The following is a 25,130-nucleotide window of genomic DNA, read 5'->3' on the forward strand; positions in this document are numbered from 1 at the left end:
GTTCTGACACCGGGAACCTGGGAAAGCTTTGTGGATGCTGTGCTTCAGCAAACTTATACATCACTGAAAAACACAGAATAATAAACCATTCTGAATAGATGTTTCCTTCGTCTGCATCGTGTCACTGTAAAGTTCCGGCTTTCCAATAACATCGAAGACACGAAAGAACCGCCGAGTATCAGAGCGAACCTCAAGTTAGAAGTCGTCTCCCGTCCATGAGAACAACGGGAGCAGACCTGGTTGTGTCTGTCGTCACGTCTTCCTCCATCTCCTCCTCGGTGAAAGCCAGAAGGAGGAGTCCATCACAGCGTTGGATAGAAGCTTTGGTCACACGGTTCTGTTTCCAGCCGACCGCGGCGTGGAGAAGAGATAAGAGCCAAGAGAGAACAAGGAGCGCATGTCTGAATACCAATGAGGATCCATCTCTCCTGCAGCTGCACCAGGGAGGAGAATCAACATCGAAACGGACCAATCAGCCGGCTTCGATTGCAGGAGTGTCAGCTGTGGATGGAATTAGAAGTTCTCTGAAGGTTGATATGAAATTCCAGGATGAATATGAAACAGACTTCTTCATTTCCTCGAGCCAAAGCCAACAGTGCCACGCCACTGCCCCGCCCGCTCAGCGCCATGCCCGAGGTGAGGCGGGGTCACGCCTGTGAGTCAGGCGTAGAGGGCGACATGGACTACAGCTCTCTGGACGACCTCATCGGCAACGACACAGAGGCGCCTGCCGCCGCCCCGGAGCGAGGCCACGCCGCTCGGCCTCCGGGTCTCGCTGTCCGCCCTCTTGGCCGTCGTCACCTTGGCCACCGTGCTCTCCAACGCCTTCGTCATCGCCGCCATCTTTTGAACCAGGAAGCTCCACACGCCGGCCAACTTCCTGATCGGCTCGCTCGCCGTCGCCGACCTGCTGGTGTCCATCTCGGTCATGCCGATCAGCGTCGTCGACACCGTCAGCAAGACCTGGTCGCTGGGGCAGATCGTTTGCCACGTCTCCTCCGACATCGCCTTCTGCACGGCCTCCATCCTGCACTTGTGCGTGATCGCGTTGGACCGCTACTGGGTCATCACCAACGCGCTGGAGTACGCCAGGCGCCGCACCGTGCGCCGGGCGGCCGCCGTGGTCGGGCGGTGGGTGACCTCCGTGAACACGGATCAGATCTCCACACGCTGTACTCCACCTTGGCGCCTTCACGTTCCCACGGTGCTCCTCGTCTTCCTCTCCGGACGGATCTACGTCGCCGCCCGCTCCCGCATCTTCAAGACGCCGTCGTCGGGGAAACGTTTCCCCACGGCGCAGCTCATCCAGACCTCCGCAGCCTCCTCCCTCTGTTCTCTCAGCTCTTCCTCCAACCAGGAAGCACACCTGCACTCCCTGAATGTGGGAGGTGGAGGAGGATCCCCTCTGTTCCTGAGCAGTGTGAAAGTGAAGCTGGCGGACGGCGTGTTGGAGAGGAAACGTTTGTGCGCGGCTCGGGAGAGGAAGGCGACCAAGACGCTGGGCGTCATCCTGGGCGCCTTCATCGTCTGCTGGCTCCCGTTCTTTGTGGGCACCCTCGTCACGGCCATGTGCAAAGAGTGCTGGTTTGATCCGGTGCTTTTTGATATATTTACCTGGCTAGGATACCTGAACTCGCTCATCAACCCAGTTATCTACACGGCATTCAACGACGAATTCAAACAAGCGTTCCAAAAACTCATGAAGTTCAGACGGTTCTCCTGATAAAAACTCTTGGAAAACAGAGAGTGGAAAAGAGCAAACTGATGCAGACTAAACTAGAACGGGCACTCGGTAGAGCGCATACCTTCGCATATCACAAGATTGGGCATTGAATTATGAACCTGTTGACATTAGTTGCCAATTGGATACAAATTGACCGCGCTATGGTAAAAAGAAGAGTTTGACCTTTCCTTGACCTTGACATTTGACCCGAGTGATCCCAACATCTAATCAAATGGTCCCCGGATAATAACCAATCATCCCACCAAATTTCATGCGATTCAAGAAGATGTTGACCTTTTCATGACCTTGACCTTTGACCCGATCGATCCCAAAATCGAATCAAATGGTCCCCGGATAATAACCAATCATCCCACCAAATTTCATGCGATTCGGTTAAAAACTTTTTTTATGTGAGGAACACGCATACAAATAAATAAATAAATAAATGGCGATCAAAACATTACCTTCCGCATTTTCAATGCGAAGGTAATAATAATAATAGTAGAAATACCGACACTTAAATGTCCCATCTTGTGAACACGTGCTCATTGTGATATATCTTTGTTTTTATAGCAGCTCTGTGCCATAGCTCTTTAGATATCCTTCATATGAACGTCGGCTCTGCATGCTAAAAAAGACAAACTTTTGAGCCCATGAATTTTGGAACTCGTGTTAAAAAGATAAAGTAAGAATATTTCAAGTAGATTTCATGTCACAGGGACTCAAAAGCGGATGTCACAGTTAGAAAGAGAATCGGGGTTTTAATCCAGCGCAAATGAAAAGCCATGACATGTTGTCTTCATCTTTGAGTCGTTCTATATGCTCCATATCATGTGTCTGTGGGACAGTAAAGAACTCAGAAAGACTGCAAAACTATTGAGATTCATTCAGTATGTCGCAATAAATGGAATTATATTTGAAAGTGGTGTGCCTGTGTGTGTGTGTGTGTGTGTGTGTGTGTAGTACAGTTATGTTACTGTAATATATGCGTGTTGAGGAAGGGAGGAGTGTCAAGTGTTTGACATTTACACACGCTATTCTCCAGCGAGGAAATGAAAACATCACTTCACTCTGCATCTGAATTTGACCACAGCAACAAATAAACCCTTTCAAAAAATGTCTGAAATGATGAGCTCGAGCAAAAAGGGACAAAGTAGGAGAACATGATCAAAGTCCTGGTCACTGAGGGGAGAGCGAGACACTCTGAGTGGTTTCATGTGTTTGTTATTTCAATGTAAATGCCTGTTTGTGGGTCTATGGAAGAAAAGTTGATTCACTGGTGTTAAAGATGACCGAGACAGAAGGACCGTGGCTCATGTCATTGTTTTTAATCGTGGTTTTGCGCCTTTCTTCCTGATGTTTGGGAGGATTCCCGTCTGCCTGTTGATGTTATGTTCCAGCATGCCCTCCCAAATGGTGCTGTCGTTGACCACCATGAGTTTGTCTCTCGCTTGAAACGTGACCTGTCTGAAGCTGCACGCATTGCCCGGCTGAACAGTCGGACAGAACAGACTCGGCAGGCAAAGAACTACAACCTCGGAGAGGACTACTACAAGAACTTTAATTCAACTTTCCGGAGTGCGAGTTCGGACTGCAGCGGGCTCTTTGTTGTTCCGCCGTCGGATATACCCACAAGACGGAGGAAGAAGAAACGAGGCCGACGTGCTGGAGTTCTCGTTCGGAATCGGAAAAGGTATTTCAAACCTGCTCTTCCATCCATACTACTTGCCAACGTTCAGTCCATCGACAACAAGATGGATGATCTGAATGCACGTATTAAATTCCAACGGGACATCAGGAACTGCTGTGTATTGGCATTCGTCGAGACGTGGCTCGTCCGGAGATATCCGACGGCAGTTACTCCGTTGGGATTCAGCATACACCGTCAGGACAGGACAGCTGATTCAGGCAAGCGCAGGGGCGGAGGGGTCTGTGTTATGGTTAATTTTTCTTGGGCTACGGACATAGCAGTACTAGCATCTCACTGCTCTCCAGTCCTCAAGCTGTTGACTGTAAAAATCAGACCCTTCTATCTACCATGGAGTTTACTGCAGTCGTTCTGAGTGTAGTCTACATTCCCCCCCAAGTAGATAAGGCTACTGCTCTGGATGAACTGTATGGAATTATCAACGGTCTGGAGAATGTGCACCCAGAGTCAGCCTTTATTGTGGTTGGTGATTTCAACAGAGCCAACATGAAGAAAGTCCTGCCTAAATACTATCAGCACATTGACTTCTTCACACGTGGAAATCAGACCCTTGACCATTGTTATACGACATTCCGGGGCAGTTACAAACCCCTCCCACGCCCTGCTTTTGGTAAAGCTGATCACACCTCCATTCTTCTGCTCCCCGCATAGACAAAAGCTAAAACAGGTCAGACCGGCTGAGAGGACAGTCCATCAATGGAGGGACGAGAGTGTGGCGACTCTCCAGGACTGTTTTGACACCACTGACTGGCTGATGTTTCGGGAAGCAGCAGATGGGGACATTAATGAGTATACAGACACTGTTTCCAGTTACATCCAATATTGCATTGAGGACATCGTCCCGAAGAAGACTGTCCGGTCTTTCCTAATCAGAAGCCCTGGGTTGGCCTTGTGGTCCGGACCCACCTTAGAGCCCGGTCTGCTGCCTTTAACTCCGGGGATCCTGATCAGTACAGGAAGTCCAGATACGACCTTTTGAGGGCCATCAAAGCTGCAAAGAGGACATACAGGAGCAAGGTGGAGTCTAGCTACCATGGCTCTGACCCCAGGCGCATGTGGAGTGGATTAAGAGCCATTACAGACTACAAAGGGAGGGGCTGCAGTGAGACCCAGTCCTCTGTCCTTATTCCAGACGAGCTGAATGCTTTTTACGCTCGTTTTGAGAGGGACAGCGACCCCCCTGCAGCAGAGCTACCTGAGGGCCCAACCAGTGGTGTGCCTACTATAACTGTAGCAGAGGTGAGGCGCTGCTTCTATAAGATCAACCCTCGCAAGGCACCTGGCCCGGATGGCATATCAGGTAGGGCCCTCAGGGGTTGCGCTGACCAGCTAGCGGGGGTCTTCAGCGACATCTTCAACCTCTCCCTCAGCCTGTCTGTACTCCCCACATGCTTCAAACGGACCACCATCGTCCCTGTGCCCAAGATCACCAAGGTCACCTGCTTGAATGACGACCGCCCGGTAGCACTGACCTCTGTGATCATGAAGTGCTTTGAGCGGCTGGTCAAATCATTCATCTGCTCCTTGCTGCCTCCCACCCTGGACCCTATGCAGTTTGCATACCGGTCCAACCGGTCTACAGACGATGCCATAGCCCTGACCACGCACACCGCCCTCACCCACCTGGACAAAGGGAATACATATGTGAGGATGCTGTTCATTGACTACAGTTCAGCATTCAATACCATCATCCCCTCCAGACTCGTCTCGAAGCTCGTGGACCTGGGACTAAGCACCTCCCTATGCAAATGGATCTTCGACTTCCTGACGGGGAGGCCACAAGTGGTGAGAATCGGTGACCGCACCTCATCTACAATAATCACCAACACAGGCACCCCCCAGGGCTGTGCTCAGCCCCCTCCTGTTCTCCTTGTTCACACATGACTGTGTAGCTACGCACAGCTCCAACCTCATTGTCAAGTTTGCTGATGACAACCATTGTGGGCCTCATCACTGGCAATGATGAGTCAGCCTCCAGAGAGGAGGTTGCTACCCTGACTACATGGTGTCAGGATAATAGCCTCTCTCTCAACATCAGCAGGACAAAGGAGATGATTATGGACTTTAGGAGACGGCAGGTGGAGGAGCACCCCTGCATATCAACGGTTCTGCAGTGGAAATGGTCAGCTGCTTCAGGTTCCTCGGGGTCAACATCAGCAACGACCTCACCTGGTCTGCTCACACAGACAAGGTGGTCAAAGCGGCCCGGAAGCGCCTCTTCTTCCTGAGGAGACTGAAGAAGTTTGGCATGGATTCAGTCATCCTCACCAATTTCTACAGATGCACAATAGAAAGCATCCTGACTGGGTGCATCACAGTGTGGGAGCTGCACAGCCAAGGACCGCAAGGCCCTACGCAGTGTGGTCAGGACTGAAGAGTTCATCATCGGTAGGGAGCTCCCAGCCCTGCAGGACACATACCGCACACGATGCCTCAGGAAGACTGGCAGGATTCTAAAGGACTGCCATCATCCAGCCTTCAGTCTGTTCACCCCGCTGCCTTCTGGAAGGCGGTACCTTAGTATCCGGTCTCGCACACAGAGACTGGAGAACAGTTTCTTCCCGAGAGCCATCAGGCTGCTAAATGGACACTGACACACGATCGACACTTTTGCACTCGACACTTTACATACACTGTCACTTTCAGCCTTGTACTTACACTTATACTTTCTATTGCACTACCTGCTTTCACTACCTGCTACTCCCATTTGTCTGTAGTTTAGTTATTATGTGTATTATATGTATATATGTTAGTATTATGTTCAGAGTTCTTGTACAGTGTGTATGTCATGTTATATTATGTTAGGCTATGATAGTTGTTGCGTGGTGCCTTGTCCTAAGAATTTCAGTGCCCAGTCTGACCCTGTGTCATTCTGTGTATCTGACAATAAAAGACTTGACTTGACTTGACAAAAGGGTCACCCCTCACTGTTGGTGACAGAGTCTTGCTTGCAAATCGCGGTGAGAGAGGCAAGAGGAAAATTGCAGACAAATGGGAATCCACAGTTCATGAAGTGACATCCGTGAGGCCTGGAATCAATGTGTACAGCATCAGAGACCCTGTGACATCCAAAGAAAAGGTTGTTCATAGAAACCTCCTCCTACCTGTGAGTTTTCTCCCTATGGGAGGTGATGACGTCTTGGATTCAAGCTGCTCTTCAGTAGCTGGCAGTGAACAGTGTGAACCAGTGGTTCCTGTTGACGTACAGGACAGGATGACAAAGACGATCGACTGGCTCCGACAAATGGATGATGCAAGTGCTGCCAGCCAAACCGACTGTTCTTCTGTTGTTGCTGTGAGTCCTCCACCCTCAGAGACTGAAGTGACTGTCGTCCCACATGCTATGGATGAGGTTTTGAATACCTCGGATTCGTCAGTACAAGCTGCACAGTTGCCTTCCCCTGAGCCCCTTGCTGACTGTGTGGTGTCCCAGGATGCACCCTCCCAGCCTGCAGCAGAGGAAGCTCTACAGATCTCCCCTCAACAGGACCAAGTAGTTTGTGCACAGCCGCCTCCACTTTGCACTCGGGCAGGTAGAACTGTAAAACCCCCAGTTCGGCTCATTTGTGAAATGAACGAACAGATTGTAGATGACTCCGAGTCATCAGTTGATTCTTTGTTTTCTTTTGTGAGGAATATGTTTTCTGGGTAAAATTCAGACAAGTGTAGTATATTCTGGTCTACCGTGGAAGATTGAAGAAATGATGATGGAGAAGGAAAGTTCGAGCGACTCCGCACTTGATAGGAACACAAAGTTTATTCTACAAGATACAGGTCAATAACAGACGCCTAGAACGACTGGGGACTTTCAGGAGCCGGATTGCGAAAGTCCGAAGATGTGACATTCTGCTACAAGTTATATAGGGAGAAGGAAGGCCGTTTAAGGTCACAATCGATAGGCCGGCCACGTCAGTTGGGGCTAAAAGTGTCCTTCTGACCCCCACCCTACATGGTCATCTTCTGCACCAAGGCCTTCACCCCAGTGGGCTTCTATTCTCAGAGCTTCCCTCGACCTACAGCATTGATACTTAATACTGTTGTACACCACAAATTCCCCACACTAGCTTGAGAAGTTTCAAACTGAACTGAGGTATCTCACAGTTGTCTGTCATAGAGCAATGTTTACAAAATGAGAGGTGTACACGGCATCTTTTGGGTCTCTGTCGGTAAGGGGATTGAACGATCCTTTGCTGACTTATTTCTAAGTAAAAAGTTTTGAACTGACTTGAACTGGTTTTGCTCTTGTGGCTAAACAACTGTAAATAGTTTTTTTGTAAATAGTATCTTTTGTGTTTTTCTCATTTAATGTGCCCCAATTTAGCAGAATTTAAGAGGGGTGTATGTAACATAGTTAATCTGGTCTGCATTAAATCCAGCTAAAATGGAATTTACGCCACCTGCTGTGGTTAAGGTGCACTTGCAGTTCATAACAAGACGCAAGGGATTGTGGGGGATCCCCAGAGCGACTCGGGATTCCTCAAGAGGTAACGTCTGTCTGAACGGGTCTGTGGGCTATATCGGGATAATAGATGGAATAGTGAATTAAAAGTGAGCTGTCTTTATTGCAGGCATGAGAATCCCTCACCTTTCGGCGAAATTCGCCGTTTTGAAACCAAAATAGGTGACTTACGTGAATCTTGTAGATCCGAAGAGTTTTTGTTTTGGAGTAGGGGGGGGGGGGGGGTCAATTGGCCGGCCGGTGTTTATGAGATTGGAGTGGGACACGGAGAAAATGTGGAATGGTGCTCTTCGCAATAAAACATCTTTGATGGGACGTGTCGCGTCTCGGCCAATCAGCGTCAAGATGTCTTCAGCGTTTGGTGGTTTAGGTTAGCTTGAATGTTTGCCGCTACATCTGCTGCTGTCTCGCTGCACGGTGGAGCGATGCTAACAAAGTACCCGTACGTTAAGAGCGATGTGATTTAGCATATTCTTAGTCTCAATACTTCATTAAAAGAGCGATCAGAGCACACGCGCTGCTCCGTGTCGAGCTGTCAGCGCAGCGCTCAAAGAGAGTGGCGTTAAGTGGCGGAATTTTCGGCTTTTAAAAATAAAAATAGAAAAAGATGCCAGAAGTGAAATGTTTAAGTTCAGTCTGTAAAGTTGTGTAACTCTCCAGCTGCTCATCCTGATGAACTCTGTATCCTCTGGTCAGAGACTAACGGCCTCATAGTGTATCATCAATGCTATGATGGCTCCATGTAGTTTCATTCATATCTGGCTGTATTAATACTAATATTACTGCCATTTGTTAAGTGTTGAAAAATATGGTAAAAAGTGAACCATACAGATATGTTATGTATTACTATTATAGATAAATATACCAGTATCGTATTTATGGTATACTGTTTTTATGGTATTGTATCAGTATCATGATATTTATGGCAGGTATGGGATAGAAGATCATGACAACCAGGTAGAGGCAGAACAGACTCGAGGAACAGACTCAAGGAACAGCAGAGCACAAGACTTGAAGACTTGTTCACGCCAACAACAAAAAAAGGAAGTTGGTTCATGAATGACCATATTATTAGTGCTGTGAAAAATAACGCGTTATGATTAAATTACAGGATTAATTAGTTAATTTTGTTAACGCATACACCTCTTCAATCTGAACTATGGTATGGTATGGTATTCGGTTTATTGTCATTGACTAGAGTACAGGTACAAAAGCAACAAAATTGCAAAGAAAGGGTGGATGGAAGATTACAGCATAACATGTCCGCTCTCATGCACACAGTCAGTTTGCCTCAGCAGCTGCTAGAGGAAGACTAGAGGCCTTTAGATTGTATCATGGTGGAGTTAATGGTTGATAAAAGAGAAAAATGTTCTGTTTAAGCCTCCTGTTACCTTTACATTTACTAACATATTTTACCCTCGGGGTCAATTTGACCCCAGCAATTAAAACCTCCAGAAAATTATTAGAATTAATATTGTTTTCCAAGTTTAAGTGTGAGGCACTTTATGTTTGTTTGTTGACTACCGAAAGAACACTGACATTAAATTAAATGTTATTAATGAGTAAGTTGTTATTTTTACTTTGTTATTGAATTGTTGAAAATATGAAGAATTAATTAGTTAAGAAAGACAGTTTCTGTTCCTTTTCATTTATTTTATGGTCTTGTAAATCCACTATACCAGCAATTCCCAAACTGTGGGCCGCGGCCCACTGGTGGGCCGCGAAGGTACTGCAGGTGGGCCGCGAGAGGTCATTTACAATAAATAAATAAAATGTTTTTAATTTTCAATTTTGAAAAGTTTGAAATTAATATAAAAATATTTATGATTTAAATTACGTGTTATTCTTTTATCTGACCTATTTTTCTGACCGCCAAACAAAACAATGTCAAATGGGGCGCCCTCTTGTAGTATTAGTTTATGTTTTGATCAGAGTTGTGATCAGCGCCGCCGCTCCCATAGCGTACTACGCGCTGCGCGTAGGGCACCAAGTCCTGAGGGGGCTCCACAAAATCGGCAACAACAAAAAATCCTCATAGTTATAATAATTATAATGCCGATATTATTTCAGTCTATAAATATTAGGCGCCTTTTAGGCATGTATATCACAAAACAGGCAGAACAAGAGGGATGTTTAATCGCTCAGCACCCCCCATTAACACTTCTCGGGTCGCATCGCTCTGTCTGCCGTGATGCGTCACAAGGACCTACCCACCTTCCAGGTGAAGCTCATTAGCAGTCTGTCAGTCAGAGAAGCCAGAGAACGGACTTTACAACAAGGAAGCAGCTGCAGCGACTTTGGCGAGCAGCGCGGAGCCTCAGAGGAGCTCCAGAGCCACGAGGAGGAACGCGCAGCCAGAAGAGATCCACTTGGACCCGGGTAAGTGTCTTCACTAAACTTTACGTGTCCTTTGCGTGTCTGTTACCGTGTCCCGTCACGGTGCCCGTTACGTGCGCACGGTGCTGACTAGTATTATATTTTACAGAGAGGATTCACCAGCGCCTGCAGCGCAGCCTGCAGCGCAGCCTGCAGCCTCGCCTGCAGCTCCACCTGCAGCTCCACCTGCAGCTCCACCTGCAGCTCCACCTGCAGCTCCACCTGCCCGGCCAGTAAAGAAGTTTCGTGCCCCGGAGGACCATGACACGATGCCATTATAGTGAAGCCATATTGTAAATATTCTGTATCAATATTTGTGTTCTGTTTTCTATGTCTCAACATGAATATTATGGAGAATATGTTTACTTTTTCTAATGTATAATACATATTTATTTGAAGAAGAAAAAATGTAATGGTCATTTATTATTTGCACACCCCCCATGAAACTATCTGCAGAATGAAGTCATTTCTCAGTCCCATCTTTATCATATTGGTGAATGTGTGACGGACCACATAATTTCTACTAAAAAAAACCATAGTACACAATTTGGTTTTTGACATTTATTTACATGTATCTAGCATTGTATTCAGATATTTCACTGCTTTTGTGAACCTATGACCTTTGGTAAACTAATTTTAAACACCAAAACAGTTGGTCCACATGAGTAAAGGTGTGTTTTCAGAAGAGATATGAAGAATTTTGAGAAATCGAACTTACATTTTCAGCTTTAGGGCCATATTTTTTCTTTCCACTTGTACCTGAGGACAATTGTGCCTCATTATATAGAGAGCTGAGATTGTTCTGGAATTTTTGATGTATAACACATGGGTATGTGTCATATACAAAAGCCTTTGAATGGTGAATTTAATTTTGTTTGTAAAATCGAGAAAATGACCCCTGACTCCAGAGGGTTAAACATTGAATGGGGTCAAATTGACCCGAAAGGTAACAGGAGGGTTAAACATTCTGTTTAGGATGAAGATGTATTAATGTTCTATATGGAAGAAAACTGCTAAATAACTGCTGAGTTGCAGCACCATTGTATAGAAGAATGAATAAATGTATATATCTGTTAATATTAATCTGATTTATTGAAGGGACCGTAATGTCTAGGTTCCGGCAAAGCATCAGAAGAGACGGCACTTTGCCTGTCAGGAGACAGAGATATTGTGTCTGCAGCTCAAGGGCAGCTACACGCCTGACCGTATTCAACATTCACACTTGTTATCAGTATTTACACATACCAAGAGGGGCGCACGGCCAACAGACAGCCCCCACCCGGGGGTACGAGGGATGGGATATGCACCTGTGACGAGATCTGGGTATAAAAGATGGAATCTTGATGTGCTAAAAGGAGTGTGGTTTCCGGGCTTCAACTTGCATGTTGAGGAGAGCTCCCCGTGGTTCGTACTTTGCTTCTGATCAGTGAATAAACGTCTCCCTAAAGGAGAGAACTACAGCAGACTCGGATTATTGTAGAAGCTCTTCCAGGCGGTTCAATTCTGAATTACGTTACAATTTGGTGACCCTGACCGTTGGTTGGCTGACCTGGACGGTAACAAAGAGCTTTTGACCAGAGCGGTGACGTCCGTTTCCCGGACTCCCGACCAAGGGTCGGCGGCTGTTCGGCGGTTGACAACCAAAGGATCCTCATAAACAACAGGTAAAGACAACTTTTTTAATAAAATGTCTGTATTGAATACACTAAATTAGGTTGTCAACGGCGGCTAAGCCTCTACCCATAAATTAAAAATATAGACAGTTAGAAATTGTAACTGATCACATGTAAAGTATAAACACATAAATCACACTGTTAGGGATATAGGGAGTGTCCATTGATAGGGTATAGTTAGGGAATCTAGAGCTGTAGTTGTGTTAACAGTAGGGAATTTGAAGACTAGGGCCTTTAGGTAAATTAATAGAGTTTCGGAATACTAAGGAACACTCTTCGGAGATACTAAGGTCGGCTCTTAGTCGGTAGAAATCCATGTTCCATATTTTAAGTGTGAGGGTCCACTAAAATAAAGAGAACCGCTGGTCCTGACTGCTGGGTGAGTCAGTGTAGATTAGAAATCCATGTTCCATATTTTAAGTTTGAGAGTCCACTGAAATAAAGAGAACCGCTGGTCCTGACTGCTGGGTGAGTCAGTGTAGCTAAGAAATCCATGTTCTATATTTTAAGTGTGAGGGTCCGCTAAAATAAACTGAACCGCTGGTCCTGTCGTCTGTGTTAAAAGAGGCAGTGTGGTGATGAATTAGGGTGAGTCCGTGTTAAAACAGGGTAATTCCGTTTAATGCGTATGCCGCTGGATGTAGTCACCTAGTGATAGGGGAAATTAGAGAATACAGTTCATCTAGTGTGTATTCTGCGAGATGCGATGGACACAGGGAGAGATTTTTTGTTTTCAATAAACTGTGTGGGGGGTTTGCTGTAGCTCGTGGCGATTTTAACGAGACCTGAACACCGAGCGTATCGGGACACGTAAGTGCCCTGAGAATTCCTCGGAAGAAGGTTCTCGGCCAGACTACGTCTCTGAGGGGCATTGAAGAGGGGTAAAACGGGAAATTCATTGACGAGGGTACTATGACGTGAAGGAGAAATAAAACAATATTTGTGAACTAGTGTTATCAAATCCTAGCGGACGAGCGCTGTATCCTCATGATACAGTAGAAGCTTCTCGCCCGAGTTCATAGTATTGGTTATTGCAACTTTTCTCCTGGCTTCAAAGGATACGTATAAAAATAAAAATAAAACAACAACACATTTTTGCTTGTTTGGAAGACAACTGGAGAGCGGATCATTCTGTGTGTGTGTGTGGGTGTATGTGTGTGTGTGACTTGCTGTGACCTTGGGGTGCTCACACTCCTCTCGAGAAAGAGAAAAACGAGCGTGTAAATTGCTCCTGAGTTTTGACAAACTCTGGGAGTTTCGTGTCGTAAAACGAGCGTGTAAATTGCTTCTGAGTTCTGATTAACTCTGGAAGTTGCGTGTCGTAAAAGAGAAAAACGAGCGTGTAAATTGCTTCTGAGTTTTGACAAACTCTGGGAGTTTCGTGTCGTAAAACGAGCGTGTAAATTGCTTCTGAGTTCTGATTAACTCTGGAAGTTGCGTGTCGTAAAAATAGAAAAACGAGCGTGTAAATTGCTTCTGAGTTTTGACAAACTCTGGGAGTTTCGTGTCGTAAAACGAGCGTGTAAATTGCTTCTGAGTTCTGATTAACTCTGGGAGTTTCGTATCGTAAACATATTAAAAGCACGAGCGTGTAAATCTCGTCTGAGTCTCTGTAATACTGTGCCGTATCTGGGAGAGATCGGACAGGTTTCTACGGAGGTGCTCTGGACGTTGCCGGTCGTAGCAGATCAGAATGATGAATGTGTAAATTGCTTCTGTGAGGTAGGATACTGTGCCGGGTTCGAAGACCGGACAGGTGTCTGGATGCCACTCTGGGAGTTTCATGTTTTTATAAGCGTGTAAATTGCTTTTGTGTTTTTTGAACAAGTTTCTGTAAATACTAGTTTTGAGTCGTAATAAATAAGTTGGATATGGTTTTAAATGATCCAGTCGGATGTTATAGAATTTGAAACAGAGGAAGGGTTTTTAACAAAGAATATATTGATACATATTTGACGGTAAAACCACACCAAATTGATAAAGTATATAGAGTTTAAAATCTTGAGCTCAAGTAGTAGGTACATAAAAAAATATTCTGCAATATAAGTAACGCATGATAAAGATTAGAGAGTGTGTGAGAAAAGCTCCTGTTATGTTGAAGCTGTGAAACGTGTGTTTTTCTTTAAATCCCAGCTGTGCTTGATGAACTGCGTGCTTATTGAAATGAAGTTGTCGTGAGTTATGGCCATTAACTCACGTTCACCCTGACCTGTGTATGTTGCTTTAACGTGTTATAGCTTGATAGATAAATAACTGAATATATGACTTTAGGGGACCCCGAACTCAGATGACTGACCTGGTTTAAGATAAAGACTAAAGACGTTTCACAGACCCCTGACGAGGGTCTACGGCGGTTTGGCGGTTGACAACAAGAGGCCTCATAAACAACAGGTGTGCAGACGACCTTTTGTCTTAAGACTGTCTGTGATTGGAGAAACTAAATGTTGTTGTCAACAGTTAAATAAGCCTCTACTCATAGTTTAGAAATAGCGTATAAAATGAACGGGGACCGATTGATTAGAATTGTTTCAGATAAAAGACAGAACTGTGTCACAAGCTGCAGACAGGAACCTTGGGGAAGCCAAGAGAGTGTGTGTGAGTGTTTGTGGGAGTGTGTGTGCGTCCGAGCGCGCTCTTGGAGCGTGTCATTTGTTGTGAACTTGGATGTGTTTCTTTAACTATTTCGAGAAAAAGGGAAAGCGTGGATTAACAAGGGGGAGATTGATAAAACTGGGAACGCTACCTACATTATTAAAACATTAAAACGATGTGAATCTGAAGCTGAAGAGATGGAATTAAAAGGAATAAAAGTTCCGCTGGGGAACTATTCAATATCATTATATATAAACAAATGAGCATTTTGTGAGTGTTCTGTTGATGCGCTACACGATAAACACAATACACACACACTTCTTAGCTGATAAGACAGGAGCGAAGGGACAAATAGCATTGAGTCAGGAGGGCTAGCCTTCAGCTAACCACGTGGAATGACGAGGCAGGACATAGGGAAAGATCAGACAAGAGTGCCTCAAGGTACAGGATAGAAGGGAGACACAGTGGTCAGGGGTGGTACTGCAACCACAATACGAGATAGGGCCTCTAGAGGTAGGGAGACTCATACCCCAGTGGGCCGATAGGCTACTGCAGGGAATTAACCCATAGACACCATCGTGTTGCCAAAAGTTAAGTATATAAAATAAAGATTCAGAATCAGAATCAGAATCAGAAACAGGTTTATTGCCAAAGAATGAATGTTTTCACAAACAAACGAGGAATTTTTTTTGGTGGAAGGTGCAACATTTGGACATGACAAACAACAATCAACGCAAGGAGGGAGGAGGAGTGGGAGGAAGAGGGAGGAGGAGGAAGAGGAAGGAGCGGGAAGAAGGAGGAGAGAGGAAGGTGGAAGAAGAGGTACACACACATACTTCATTAACCAACCAAGGCCATAAAATGGAAGAGAGCAGGTGAGAAAGCATTAGACAAAATAAATAGAGCAGTTCCGTGCAGGAAAAGCTAGGAAAATTTAAAATAATGACGATGCATCAGGGCTCCAGACTGCGACCAAATGGTCGCATTTTGCGCCTAAAATTAGACACAGTGCGAGTAAATTTTTCATCAACTCGCGCATGCGCGACCAGTAAATTAGCAGATTTCTTTTTTTTGTTATTAAATATTTTTGTTGCTTACAAACTTGTTCTACACTTCAGCCCACTATAGTTAGCGGTAATGCCTGAATGACTGGTTTGCTAACCGACATTAACTCCAGAAGAAGAAGAAAGGAGACGAAAACCGAACAAGAAGGCTGGCCTGTGTGTGTGTGTGGGGGGGGGGGCTAATGTGTGAAAAGAGGCGCACCGCAGCGGAGACACAACGAGGGCGAGGGCCGCAGAGTGAGAGGTCCACGAGGACCCTCAGCACCGAGCGGCGTCCCGTCCCCCGAGTTGAATCTCTGGGTCAACTCAGCCGACTCTCACATGTCTGCCCCTACAGACTGATGCTCACGGTAAACACATTCCATCAGGAGCGCGAGGATTTTGATAAAGTTAGCGGAAGGATTTAAGTGACAACATCCGGTTTTGCAAAGTTAGCGGAAAGAACCACGTGAAACAACATCCGTTTATCAAAATAAGATGTCGACAAATCATACACTAACATATAAAAGTAAACAATGAACTGATGTATCTTTATAGATAGTTTCTGAGATTTAGCTTAAATTATGCTAACATTAAAACATTTTACTGGACCAAGGAAGAGTTTATAAAAATTAGTCAGTCTTTTGTATGTTAAGAAAAGTCCTGTATATAGATTTCCCCAAGAGTTCCAGGAAATGAATAATGCAGATGTGTTCCATACATATCTGAAATCTACAATAGCAATCAAACTATTTTAATGTATCAATTAGGACATTTTCAAAGTAAAGTCCTAAATGTTTAAAGAAATCGGTAATTTCTTTAATGTTTGAGTTGCTTTATATATGTATTTCCTCATAGTCCTAGGCAATAATGCTACACAATAAATAGAATGCTTCAATCAACACCGTGATCGGTGATCGGTATTATCGGATCGGCAGATACTGATTTCAGTGATCGGTATTATCGGTGATCGGCAGATACTGATTTCAGTGATCGGAAACACTGGAGTTGATAAGCGTGTCTTGTCTGATCAATACACAACAGTGAGGTGCGTGAATGGACCGAGCGGCCAGCTGCTGATCACGCACTCAATAGCTCGACTGCATGAATAGCTCGACTGCATGAATAGCACCCAAGACCCATTTTGACCCAGGAAAAAGTGCGCCCCTAAATTTTCTGCTTGCGCCCCTAACATTTTAAGTTAGGAGCGACTGTGCTCCTAGTTAAAAAAGTTAGTCTGGAGCCCTGCGCATGCTCCAACTAAAAACTGAAAAGTGCTCAGCTGCACTCTGCTGCGCGCCCCCACAAAAGCGCTGCCTTCACAGGACGGAAAGCGGCCCCTCCCCTACCCACTTCGCTGCGCGCGCCGCACTCACAAGTCAGAGAACAGCCCCGCCTCCACCCAAACTTGAGCTCTCCGCCGTGCGCGCTGTCGCTGTGCGCACCACCGTTATAGGACAGGAGAGCCAGAACAGTGACTGAAGACATCGTTTGATGATAATTATTAATTGAGAGTGCACGACCATATGTTTATTTTTTACAATTTTTTAGGGATATGAATTGTTAATTAAAAGATATTTTTATTATAATTTTTTTCCTCAGTCTCTCAAAGATTTGACCCCTTTCAATCATAACTGCAGTTTTTGTTCAGCCACAAGGCACCTCCCTAAGCAGTTAAGACATGGAGACAACTAAGACAATGGTTGATGTTTCTAAGCTAATGACGATGCCACCACTGGATTGTGAGGGAGGAGCAGCCTATTTAGGTAGAATCAGAGAGTTGTGGAACAACAAACTAGGGGAAGATTTTCTTGAGGATAGCATGACTGAACAGTTATTCAGGATGTCAATAGAATCATCTGTGACTATGACCATAAAGACTGAGCTGAAAGGGATAGTAGGACTCAAGTACATGAACTTCTATGACTGGGAAGCTCAGGTCAGACGCCAAATAGATAACAATAAACAGAGCAGGAAAAAGATGAACGTGACCAAAGCAGAAGCAAAGCAAATGTCACAAACCTCGGTGCAGCACACAGCAGCACAACCGCATGGACCTTACGTCCCGTATAGTCCGTATCCAGCCCCTCCGCCAGATCCATATGCACTGGTCTATCGACAGCCACAGCAAGCCGCGTTAGCACCACCTCAAGCCCAGTTCCCACAACCATATTATCCGCAACAGGCGGGTCAACAGCCCATAAATGGGGCCTCACATCATTGGGAGAACAGCACTAAAAGAGGAAGAGGGATGAGGACTAGGAGGGGTAATAACTGGGGCTTTAGAGGAGGTAGACATAACTGTTTCAACTGCGGCCAGGCTGGACATTGGGCAAAATGTTGTCCTTATCCGCCAAAGGGTTAGCAGTCTGTCAGGACCGCTTCAGTACTCCCATAATGTCTAACCACGCCATAACAAGCACCCAACACATAGCCACAGCCACAAGGCAACAGTGATCCACGGCACCAGGCCCGGACCAGAGACACAAAATTAAGCGTGCCCAGATCCAACAGCTGACAGCGAACTGTATCCACTGAACAGAAATGTGCCACACCCACGAGTCACCCAATGATTCAACTGGAGACTAAAGAGACACTGAACAGGAAGCAAAGCGTCCGGTGGGACAGAGTAGATGATGATGACATCACACCTCTGCATGACAACAGCCAGCAGTGGAGACTTTGGTTCAAAGTCCTGCATCCCTACTCGCCACCAGGGGACCAAAGACATTGTGCCCTTAACTACACCTTGATACAAGATGAGATCTGAGATCCTGGGGGAAGGCCTGCAACACGAGAGGTTCATGAAAACTCAACTGTGGAGGCTTGGAGATCGATGCAGAGAAGCAAGGAGTAGCAGCGGCTCGTGAATGAACACCAGAGTTGCAGATTGGATGCAGTCGTTGACACCGCAGCTCCACGTCACAGTGTTGGTCCAGAGTGGAGGCACAGAGAAGAACAATGGTGAAAGCAGAGGTTGAGGCTACGGACTGGGTGCACACACAAAATAAACACTTGCATTACTCCACATTTGAGAACATGGACAGAACTGCACACACATCGGAGGTCCAGTTAATATTAGAGACACATGCTTAGACGCACACATAGTAGAGAGAACACTGATCATGGGGACACTGACAACATGCTAAACTTATTTCCAGACACTTTGTGGACTAAAGGGTGAACTGATGTGTGACTGATTCCGATAGCTCCCGTAGAGATAGAGTTAAAACCGCGTACGATTCCAATTTAATCGTCACCAGCATCCCTTCAGGATGGAACAGACTGTAGATATATATTTTTTTAAACCATAGAATGGCTGTTATAGGCAAGTGTACTGGAGAGGACGAGGGCTCCCTGGAATACATTAATTAATTAATTTCCTAAACCTTGAAAATGGGCCTTGATTTGGGGCCAATAAATAAATTTGCAACCCGTTCTTTAATAATTAGGCCGACTTATTATGATCAGATCAACGTGCTAATTTTTTGTTTCAATACTGTACATGGGGTAAAAAAGTGCGAGTCGGATTAACCAAGGGCCAGGTCAAACTAAATTTTTTCTTGTTCCTTTGTGAGAAGACACGAGGTCAGTGGGGGTGAGACACGTTAGCATAGTAGAAGACGCCATTACGTGGTTGTTGTTGTAAATTACATCCGACACACCAGTTACATGCTGCTGCTGTTTTCACCAACACATTTTGACAATTTGGATTTAAGAGATATTTTTCTTTGAGTACTATTACCAGTGTTGAAGATATAGTGTTGGGTTTACTATTGATTTTTGATAAACAATAGTGGTTATTATTACAGTAATGCCGTTAGGCGATTTAGTAATTGATTTCTCATCACTGTTTCAGTACTGAGTTTTTATTTGTTTATCTTTTTGTTTTTTTGACTGACAGTTTTAGAGAATAGTGTTGGGTTTACTGTTTTTTGGGAAAAGAGTGGTTATTATTACAGTAAATGCCGTTAGGCGTACGAGTAATTGATTTCTCATCACTGTTTCAGTACTGAGTTTTTATTTGTTTATCTTTTTGTTTTTTTGACTGACAGTTTTAGAGAATAGTGTTGGGTTTACTGTTTTTTGGGAAAAGACAGTGGTTATTATTACAGTAAATGCCGTTAGGCTTACGAGTAATTGATTTCTCATCACCGTTTCAAAACTGAGGTTTTTATTTTAGTCGGTTTCAAAGGATAGTTTTGGGTTTACTGTTTTTTGGAAAAATAGTGGTTATTATTACAGTCGTCCGTTGGACGTACGAGTAATCGATTTCTCATGAGCTGTTAAGAAACTGACACCTATTTATGCGACGTGCTAAATTGGTAGTTTTGTTTAAAGAAACAAATATTCTCCCATTCTACAGTATATTGTTAAATGTTTTGTGTAATAATAACGTCCTTTTCCCATTTTTGACAGCTGCAGGCTGTAACAAGTCTTGATGCTTGACTGTTTTGATTGTCTGATTGCTGTTTAACCAAAGTAACAGTTTCTGCCATCTTGTTTACGAAAGATTGAAAAAAAGAAAAAGATTTGCATTAAAGTAACAGTCTTTTCCCATATTTGAGACTACGTTGTATAATTGTGTACACTGTACATTTGCTAATTTGAAATTTATCCCAACCGCACCGCACCCACGTATAGACACAGTGTAGAATAATTGGATTTTATAATTTTTTTTCTTTTAATTATTTTTTACATTATTTTTAAAAAAAATTCTGAACTTGAATTTTTAAATGTTTTCTGTGCTCTACATTTACATTTCCTTACATATATTAAGCCTCAGCACCTGATCCCCCTTAACAAGAAAGAAGTTGACTGCAACATGCATCCACCTTGAGTTTTCTGAATCAAAGGTTGTTTCAGAAAAAGGAGGGATAGAAGATGCAGAGACAGTTGTGACTGGTACTGAGATGTGGCGTTCGAGGAGTGATCATGTCTGGCTGGCACAGCTTTGCAACCAAACACTTACCACATTTAGAAACAAGCACCTACAAGAAGTTGAGAAATATTTCTAGAGAGCACATTCACACGGAGCAGTCTATTGCCCAATCACAGGTGATAGTCGCGAGAGCTAATCAACAATTGAAGCAATTGAGACAATGATGGCTAAATTATCCTCAAAGGAGGGAGAACATTTCTCTCCCATGAGTTATTGACATGAAGACCCATGCGGGGTCTACAGAGAGTTAGGAGACAGTCCTAGACTTGACATATTTCAGAGAATATTCTGGGAAAAATAACTGACCAGATCTAAGTTTTTCTCCAAGTAGGTTGCTGAAGCCCACTAGGAGCCAGCTGATGAGTCATCAGTGGAACCAGGTGACTGGGTAAGACTCGAGGTTCACAAGAGGAAGTGGACTGAGCCCAGGTGGACAGGGTGTTTTGAAGTCATTGCAAGGACTTCACAGCGCCCTCCAGGTGAGAGGCTTCACCAAGAGAGGAGCACCGTATAACACATTGTACATTTGCAGATCAGCCGGCCGAAGAATCACAACCAGCCGCTGAATAGTTGCCTCATCAGGGTAATTCTGACTAACAGATGTGAGGTCACTTCCACACATTTCTGCCTAGGCGCAGGAGCGAGAGTTAAGACTGCAACACAGAAAGTTGTCGCATACGACATCAACTCTCACTGTTCACTGTGTGAGACTTGCCATTAGCTGCACCACCAGGTGCGACTGTTTGTTTTCCCATGAAGATAAAAGGACAGAAAGAAAAGGTTGTTTTTGACCTAGAAGCTGGCTCGACAATCTATGTTGACGCCAGTGAATGCAGAGGAGGGCCAGACGAGTACAGACCAATAGATCAGATAGCAGTAGGTTTAGAATCAGAATGTGGACTGTCTCAACTATGTGCATTTCAACAAACTTGACATGACCGACAGGAATGTAAGGACAGCTAATGACTTATTAGAACAAGATGGCACTCGATATGTTGTTAGCAAGATGGAGGACTCTGCTCCAGCTTTGGCCAAAGTTGTTGCCCCTTTATTCCAGATAACAGCCCCGAACCCTCCCGAACCCTCAGCCCGATACGCTACCAGAAGAGACCTCATAAAGGTCCCCGTGGGAGCTGTTAGCCAAAGAAATACGAAGCTATTTCCAGGGAGCGGCAGGTAGGCAGGAAGCACTGTTTCAACAGGTGGAAGGAGCCACGGAGGAGAGGCACATGGGACCAGACCCACAGGAGGAGGAGGTCCATCCGAGGAAGCGGGATGAGCCACGTCAGACTGGACCCTACCTGATGGGACTGGCCACGCCCACCGCAGAGGAGAGAAACCACACTGGAACCACATCACACACTGCACCAAGGCAGAAGCACCTGAAGGAAGGCCAGAGGAGAGGAGACCATCACGGCAAAGCCCTGCCGGCCACAGAGGAGAGGAGAAGCAAGGCGTGGCCAATCCACACCAGAACACCAGCAGACGGCTGAGGGAGCTGGAGAGGGGGATGACCTTCACACTCACAGAAAGGAGGAAAACAAGATGGAGAGCCCAGCTGAAAGAACAATGCCCGTCTCATGGAACCCCAAGAAGAAGACGTGGTCCCTAGCAATAGGAGGTAACAGCCATTATCGGACTAAAGGTCAGATTGACCTGCGATGATGTCGGTTCATCAGGGTGTCTCTAGAGAACCCTGCGATTCTGATAAATGTGTTTTATAACCTAATATGGTTGTGGCTTGCATTTCTTATCAGGTCTAACCACCTGAGAAAAACAGCATATTCTGCCATTGACTAGTCGAGTTGCCTTAAGTGACATTAGTAGAGTGTAACCCTTATAAAAGGGCATTTCTGTTTTCTTATGTGTTGTGATAATAATCGATAACAAGATATAAGCAATAACACCCCAAAGGACCCAACCCCTAAGAAGACCTGCAGCAGCTCATGCATTCATCCACCAGGTGCTAGTAACCTGATGCATGAGCGGTTCCTGCTGTACGCAAAGTACATGAACCAGAAGAGTCAAAGGAGCAACAACATTTTCGGTCTGGTGAGAGACCTCTGTCTCCCAAGGGGGGAATGTGCTGGTTAAAATGGTTCAAATTGTGTGCTTCCACAACAATAGGGTGTATTAAATTTTTACATTGTGTTATATTAGGCTTAAATTACATCTAAAAGATGATTCAGAGGGCACACACAGCTCTCTCCCTCAGACAAGGGTCAACAACCCCAGACATAGATACACACAGCGGCCTTGTGCTGCTCCAGTCTTAACCGGTAGAGAGGAGACTGCAGAGAGGACCAGGAGGCTCAGACACAATAACGATAAGAGAAGTAACGAGGGGGGGGGACGTCAGCAAGAAACCTCCACATTCCTTAAAGTAACCGGCGTGGACTGGGACCGAGGTCACACTGAGTGACGAGAACTAATGGAGAGGATGGGGACGATGGTGAGCAGATAAGTATCAACGGCGACGGATCCGAGGAAGAAACCGAATTGGACGCTCCCTTCCTGTACACATAACTTGCTAAGGTTTGACCATATCCCATATAGTGCACACACTTAAAGAGGCGGGAGACTGTTATGATAGGTAGGTTTTTCATACTGTTTTTGTATTGGCATACTATGTGCTCAGAGGAATATCCAGTAGAAAGGAGAGGGTTACAAATACCTGGAGACAACGGTTCTCTAGTACGAGGAATATAAAGATCCTGGATATAAGAGGGTTCAGCTTAGCTTCTTTTGACATCTTTCAAGTTTCTGGATATCACACAACACTTATTTCTACTTAAAATGTTCAGATCTCCACCCTGTCACTGATCGAGCCAGTTCTTCTAGATTTATATTAAATTGAGTTACATAATGAATTATGTAAAAATGGGGATTGTTAATATTAATCTGATTTATTTAAGGGACCGTAATGTCTAGGTTCCGGCAAAGCATCAGAAGAGACGGCACTTTGCCTGTGAGGAGACAGAGATATTGTGTCTGCAGCTCAAGGGCAGCTACACGCCTGACCGTATTCAACATTCACACTTGTTATCAGTATTTACACATACCAAGAGGGGCGCACGGCCAACAGACAGCCCCCACCCGGGGGTACGAGGGATGGGATATGCACCTGTGACGAGATCTGGGTATAAAAGATGGAATCTTGATGTGCTAAAAGGAGAGTGGTTTCCGGGCTTCAACTTGCATGTTGAGGAGAGCTCCCCGTGGTTCGTACTTTGCTTCTGATCAGTGAATAAACGTCTCCCTAAAGGAGAGAACTACAGCAGACTCGGATTATTGTAGAAGCTCTTCCAGGCGGTTCAATTCTGAATTACGTTACAATATCCGTCTTGTCATAAATCTCTATGTTCTCACAAAATATACTGAGAATATCGGTAATATGTGATTAATCATGATTAATCCACAGAAACCTGTGATTAACCCGATTAAAATTTGTAATAGTTTCACAGCCCTAGTTTTTAGTTGTAGACTTTCTGCTGTCCTGATGTCAGTGGGGAGCTCGTTCCACCAATGAGAAGCCAGAACCACAAACAGTCTTTGTTGAGTGATTGTACTGAGATGTAGTGCAGTAACAATACAATATGTACCTCTGATGTAGTACAGTAACAATACAATATGTACCTCTGATGTAGTACAGTAACAATACAATATGTACCTCTGATGTAGTGCAGTAACAATACAATATGTACCTCTGATGTAGTGCAGTAACAATACAATATGTACCTCTGACGTAATACAGTAACAATACAATATGTACCTCTGATGTAGTACAGTAACAATACAATATGTACCTCTGATGTAGTGCAGTAACAATACAATATGTACCTCTGATGTAGTACAGTAACAATACGTACCTCTGATGTAGTACAGTAACAATACAATATGTACCTCTGATGTAGTGCAGTAACAATACAATATGTACCTCTGATGTAGTACAGTAACAATACAATATGTACCTCTGATGTAGTACAGTAACAATACAATATGTACCTCTGATGTAGTGCAGTAACAATACAATATGTACCTCTGATGTAGTACAGTAACAATACAATATGTACCTCTGATGTAGTGCAGTAACAATACAATATGTACCTCTGATGTAGTACAGTAACAATACAATATGTACCTCTGATGTAGTGCAGTAACAATACAATATGTACCTCTGATGTAGTACAGTAACAATACAATATGTACCTCTGATGTAGTACAGTAACAATACAATATGTACCTCTGATGTAGTGCAGTAACAATACAATATGTACCTCTGAGATGTATCGTAGTAAGTCTAATAAATTAGCATGTTTAAAATTAGCACTTAGAAAGATAAGAATAGAGGCAAAAAATCGAGCAGAAGACCTCTGGAGAACAACTCTACACAATGTCATGCTGTCATCATAAATTACACGTTTATTCTAACATCTGCCCCACTATCAGGTTAACGTGATAAACAAAGAGAACCCACCTGCTCGTTGCAACCGGACTTCCGGGTTGAACACGGCGTGCAGCAGCTTCCGGTGCCGCTCGTTCTCCTCTTTTAAACTACACAGTTCCTCCTCGTACTCTGCGATCGTTCCTTCAAACAGCCCGCAGATCTCCTGC

The 25,130-nt window shown here is 44.7% G+C and overlaps 1 pseudogene; it reads left to right on the forward strand.

The window, feature by feature from the left end:
• The first annotated feature begins 549 nt into the window (after positions 1-549).
• On the forward strand, positions 550-1,723 carry LOC130204007 (5-hydroxytryptamine receptor 1D-like; annotated as a pseudogene).
• The last annotated feature ends 23,407 nt before the right edge of the window (positions 1,724-25,130 follow it).

Source organism: Pseudoliparis swirei, chromosome 13, assembly GCF_029220125.1.
Source record: "Pseudoliparis swirei isolate HS2019 ecotype Mariana Trench chromosome 13, NWPU_hadal_v1, whole genome shotgun sequence".
Classification (NCBI taxonomy): Eukaryota; Metazoa; Chordata; class Actinopteri; order Perciformes; family Liparidae; genus Pseudoliparis; species Pseudoliparis swirei.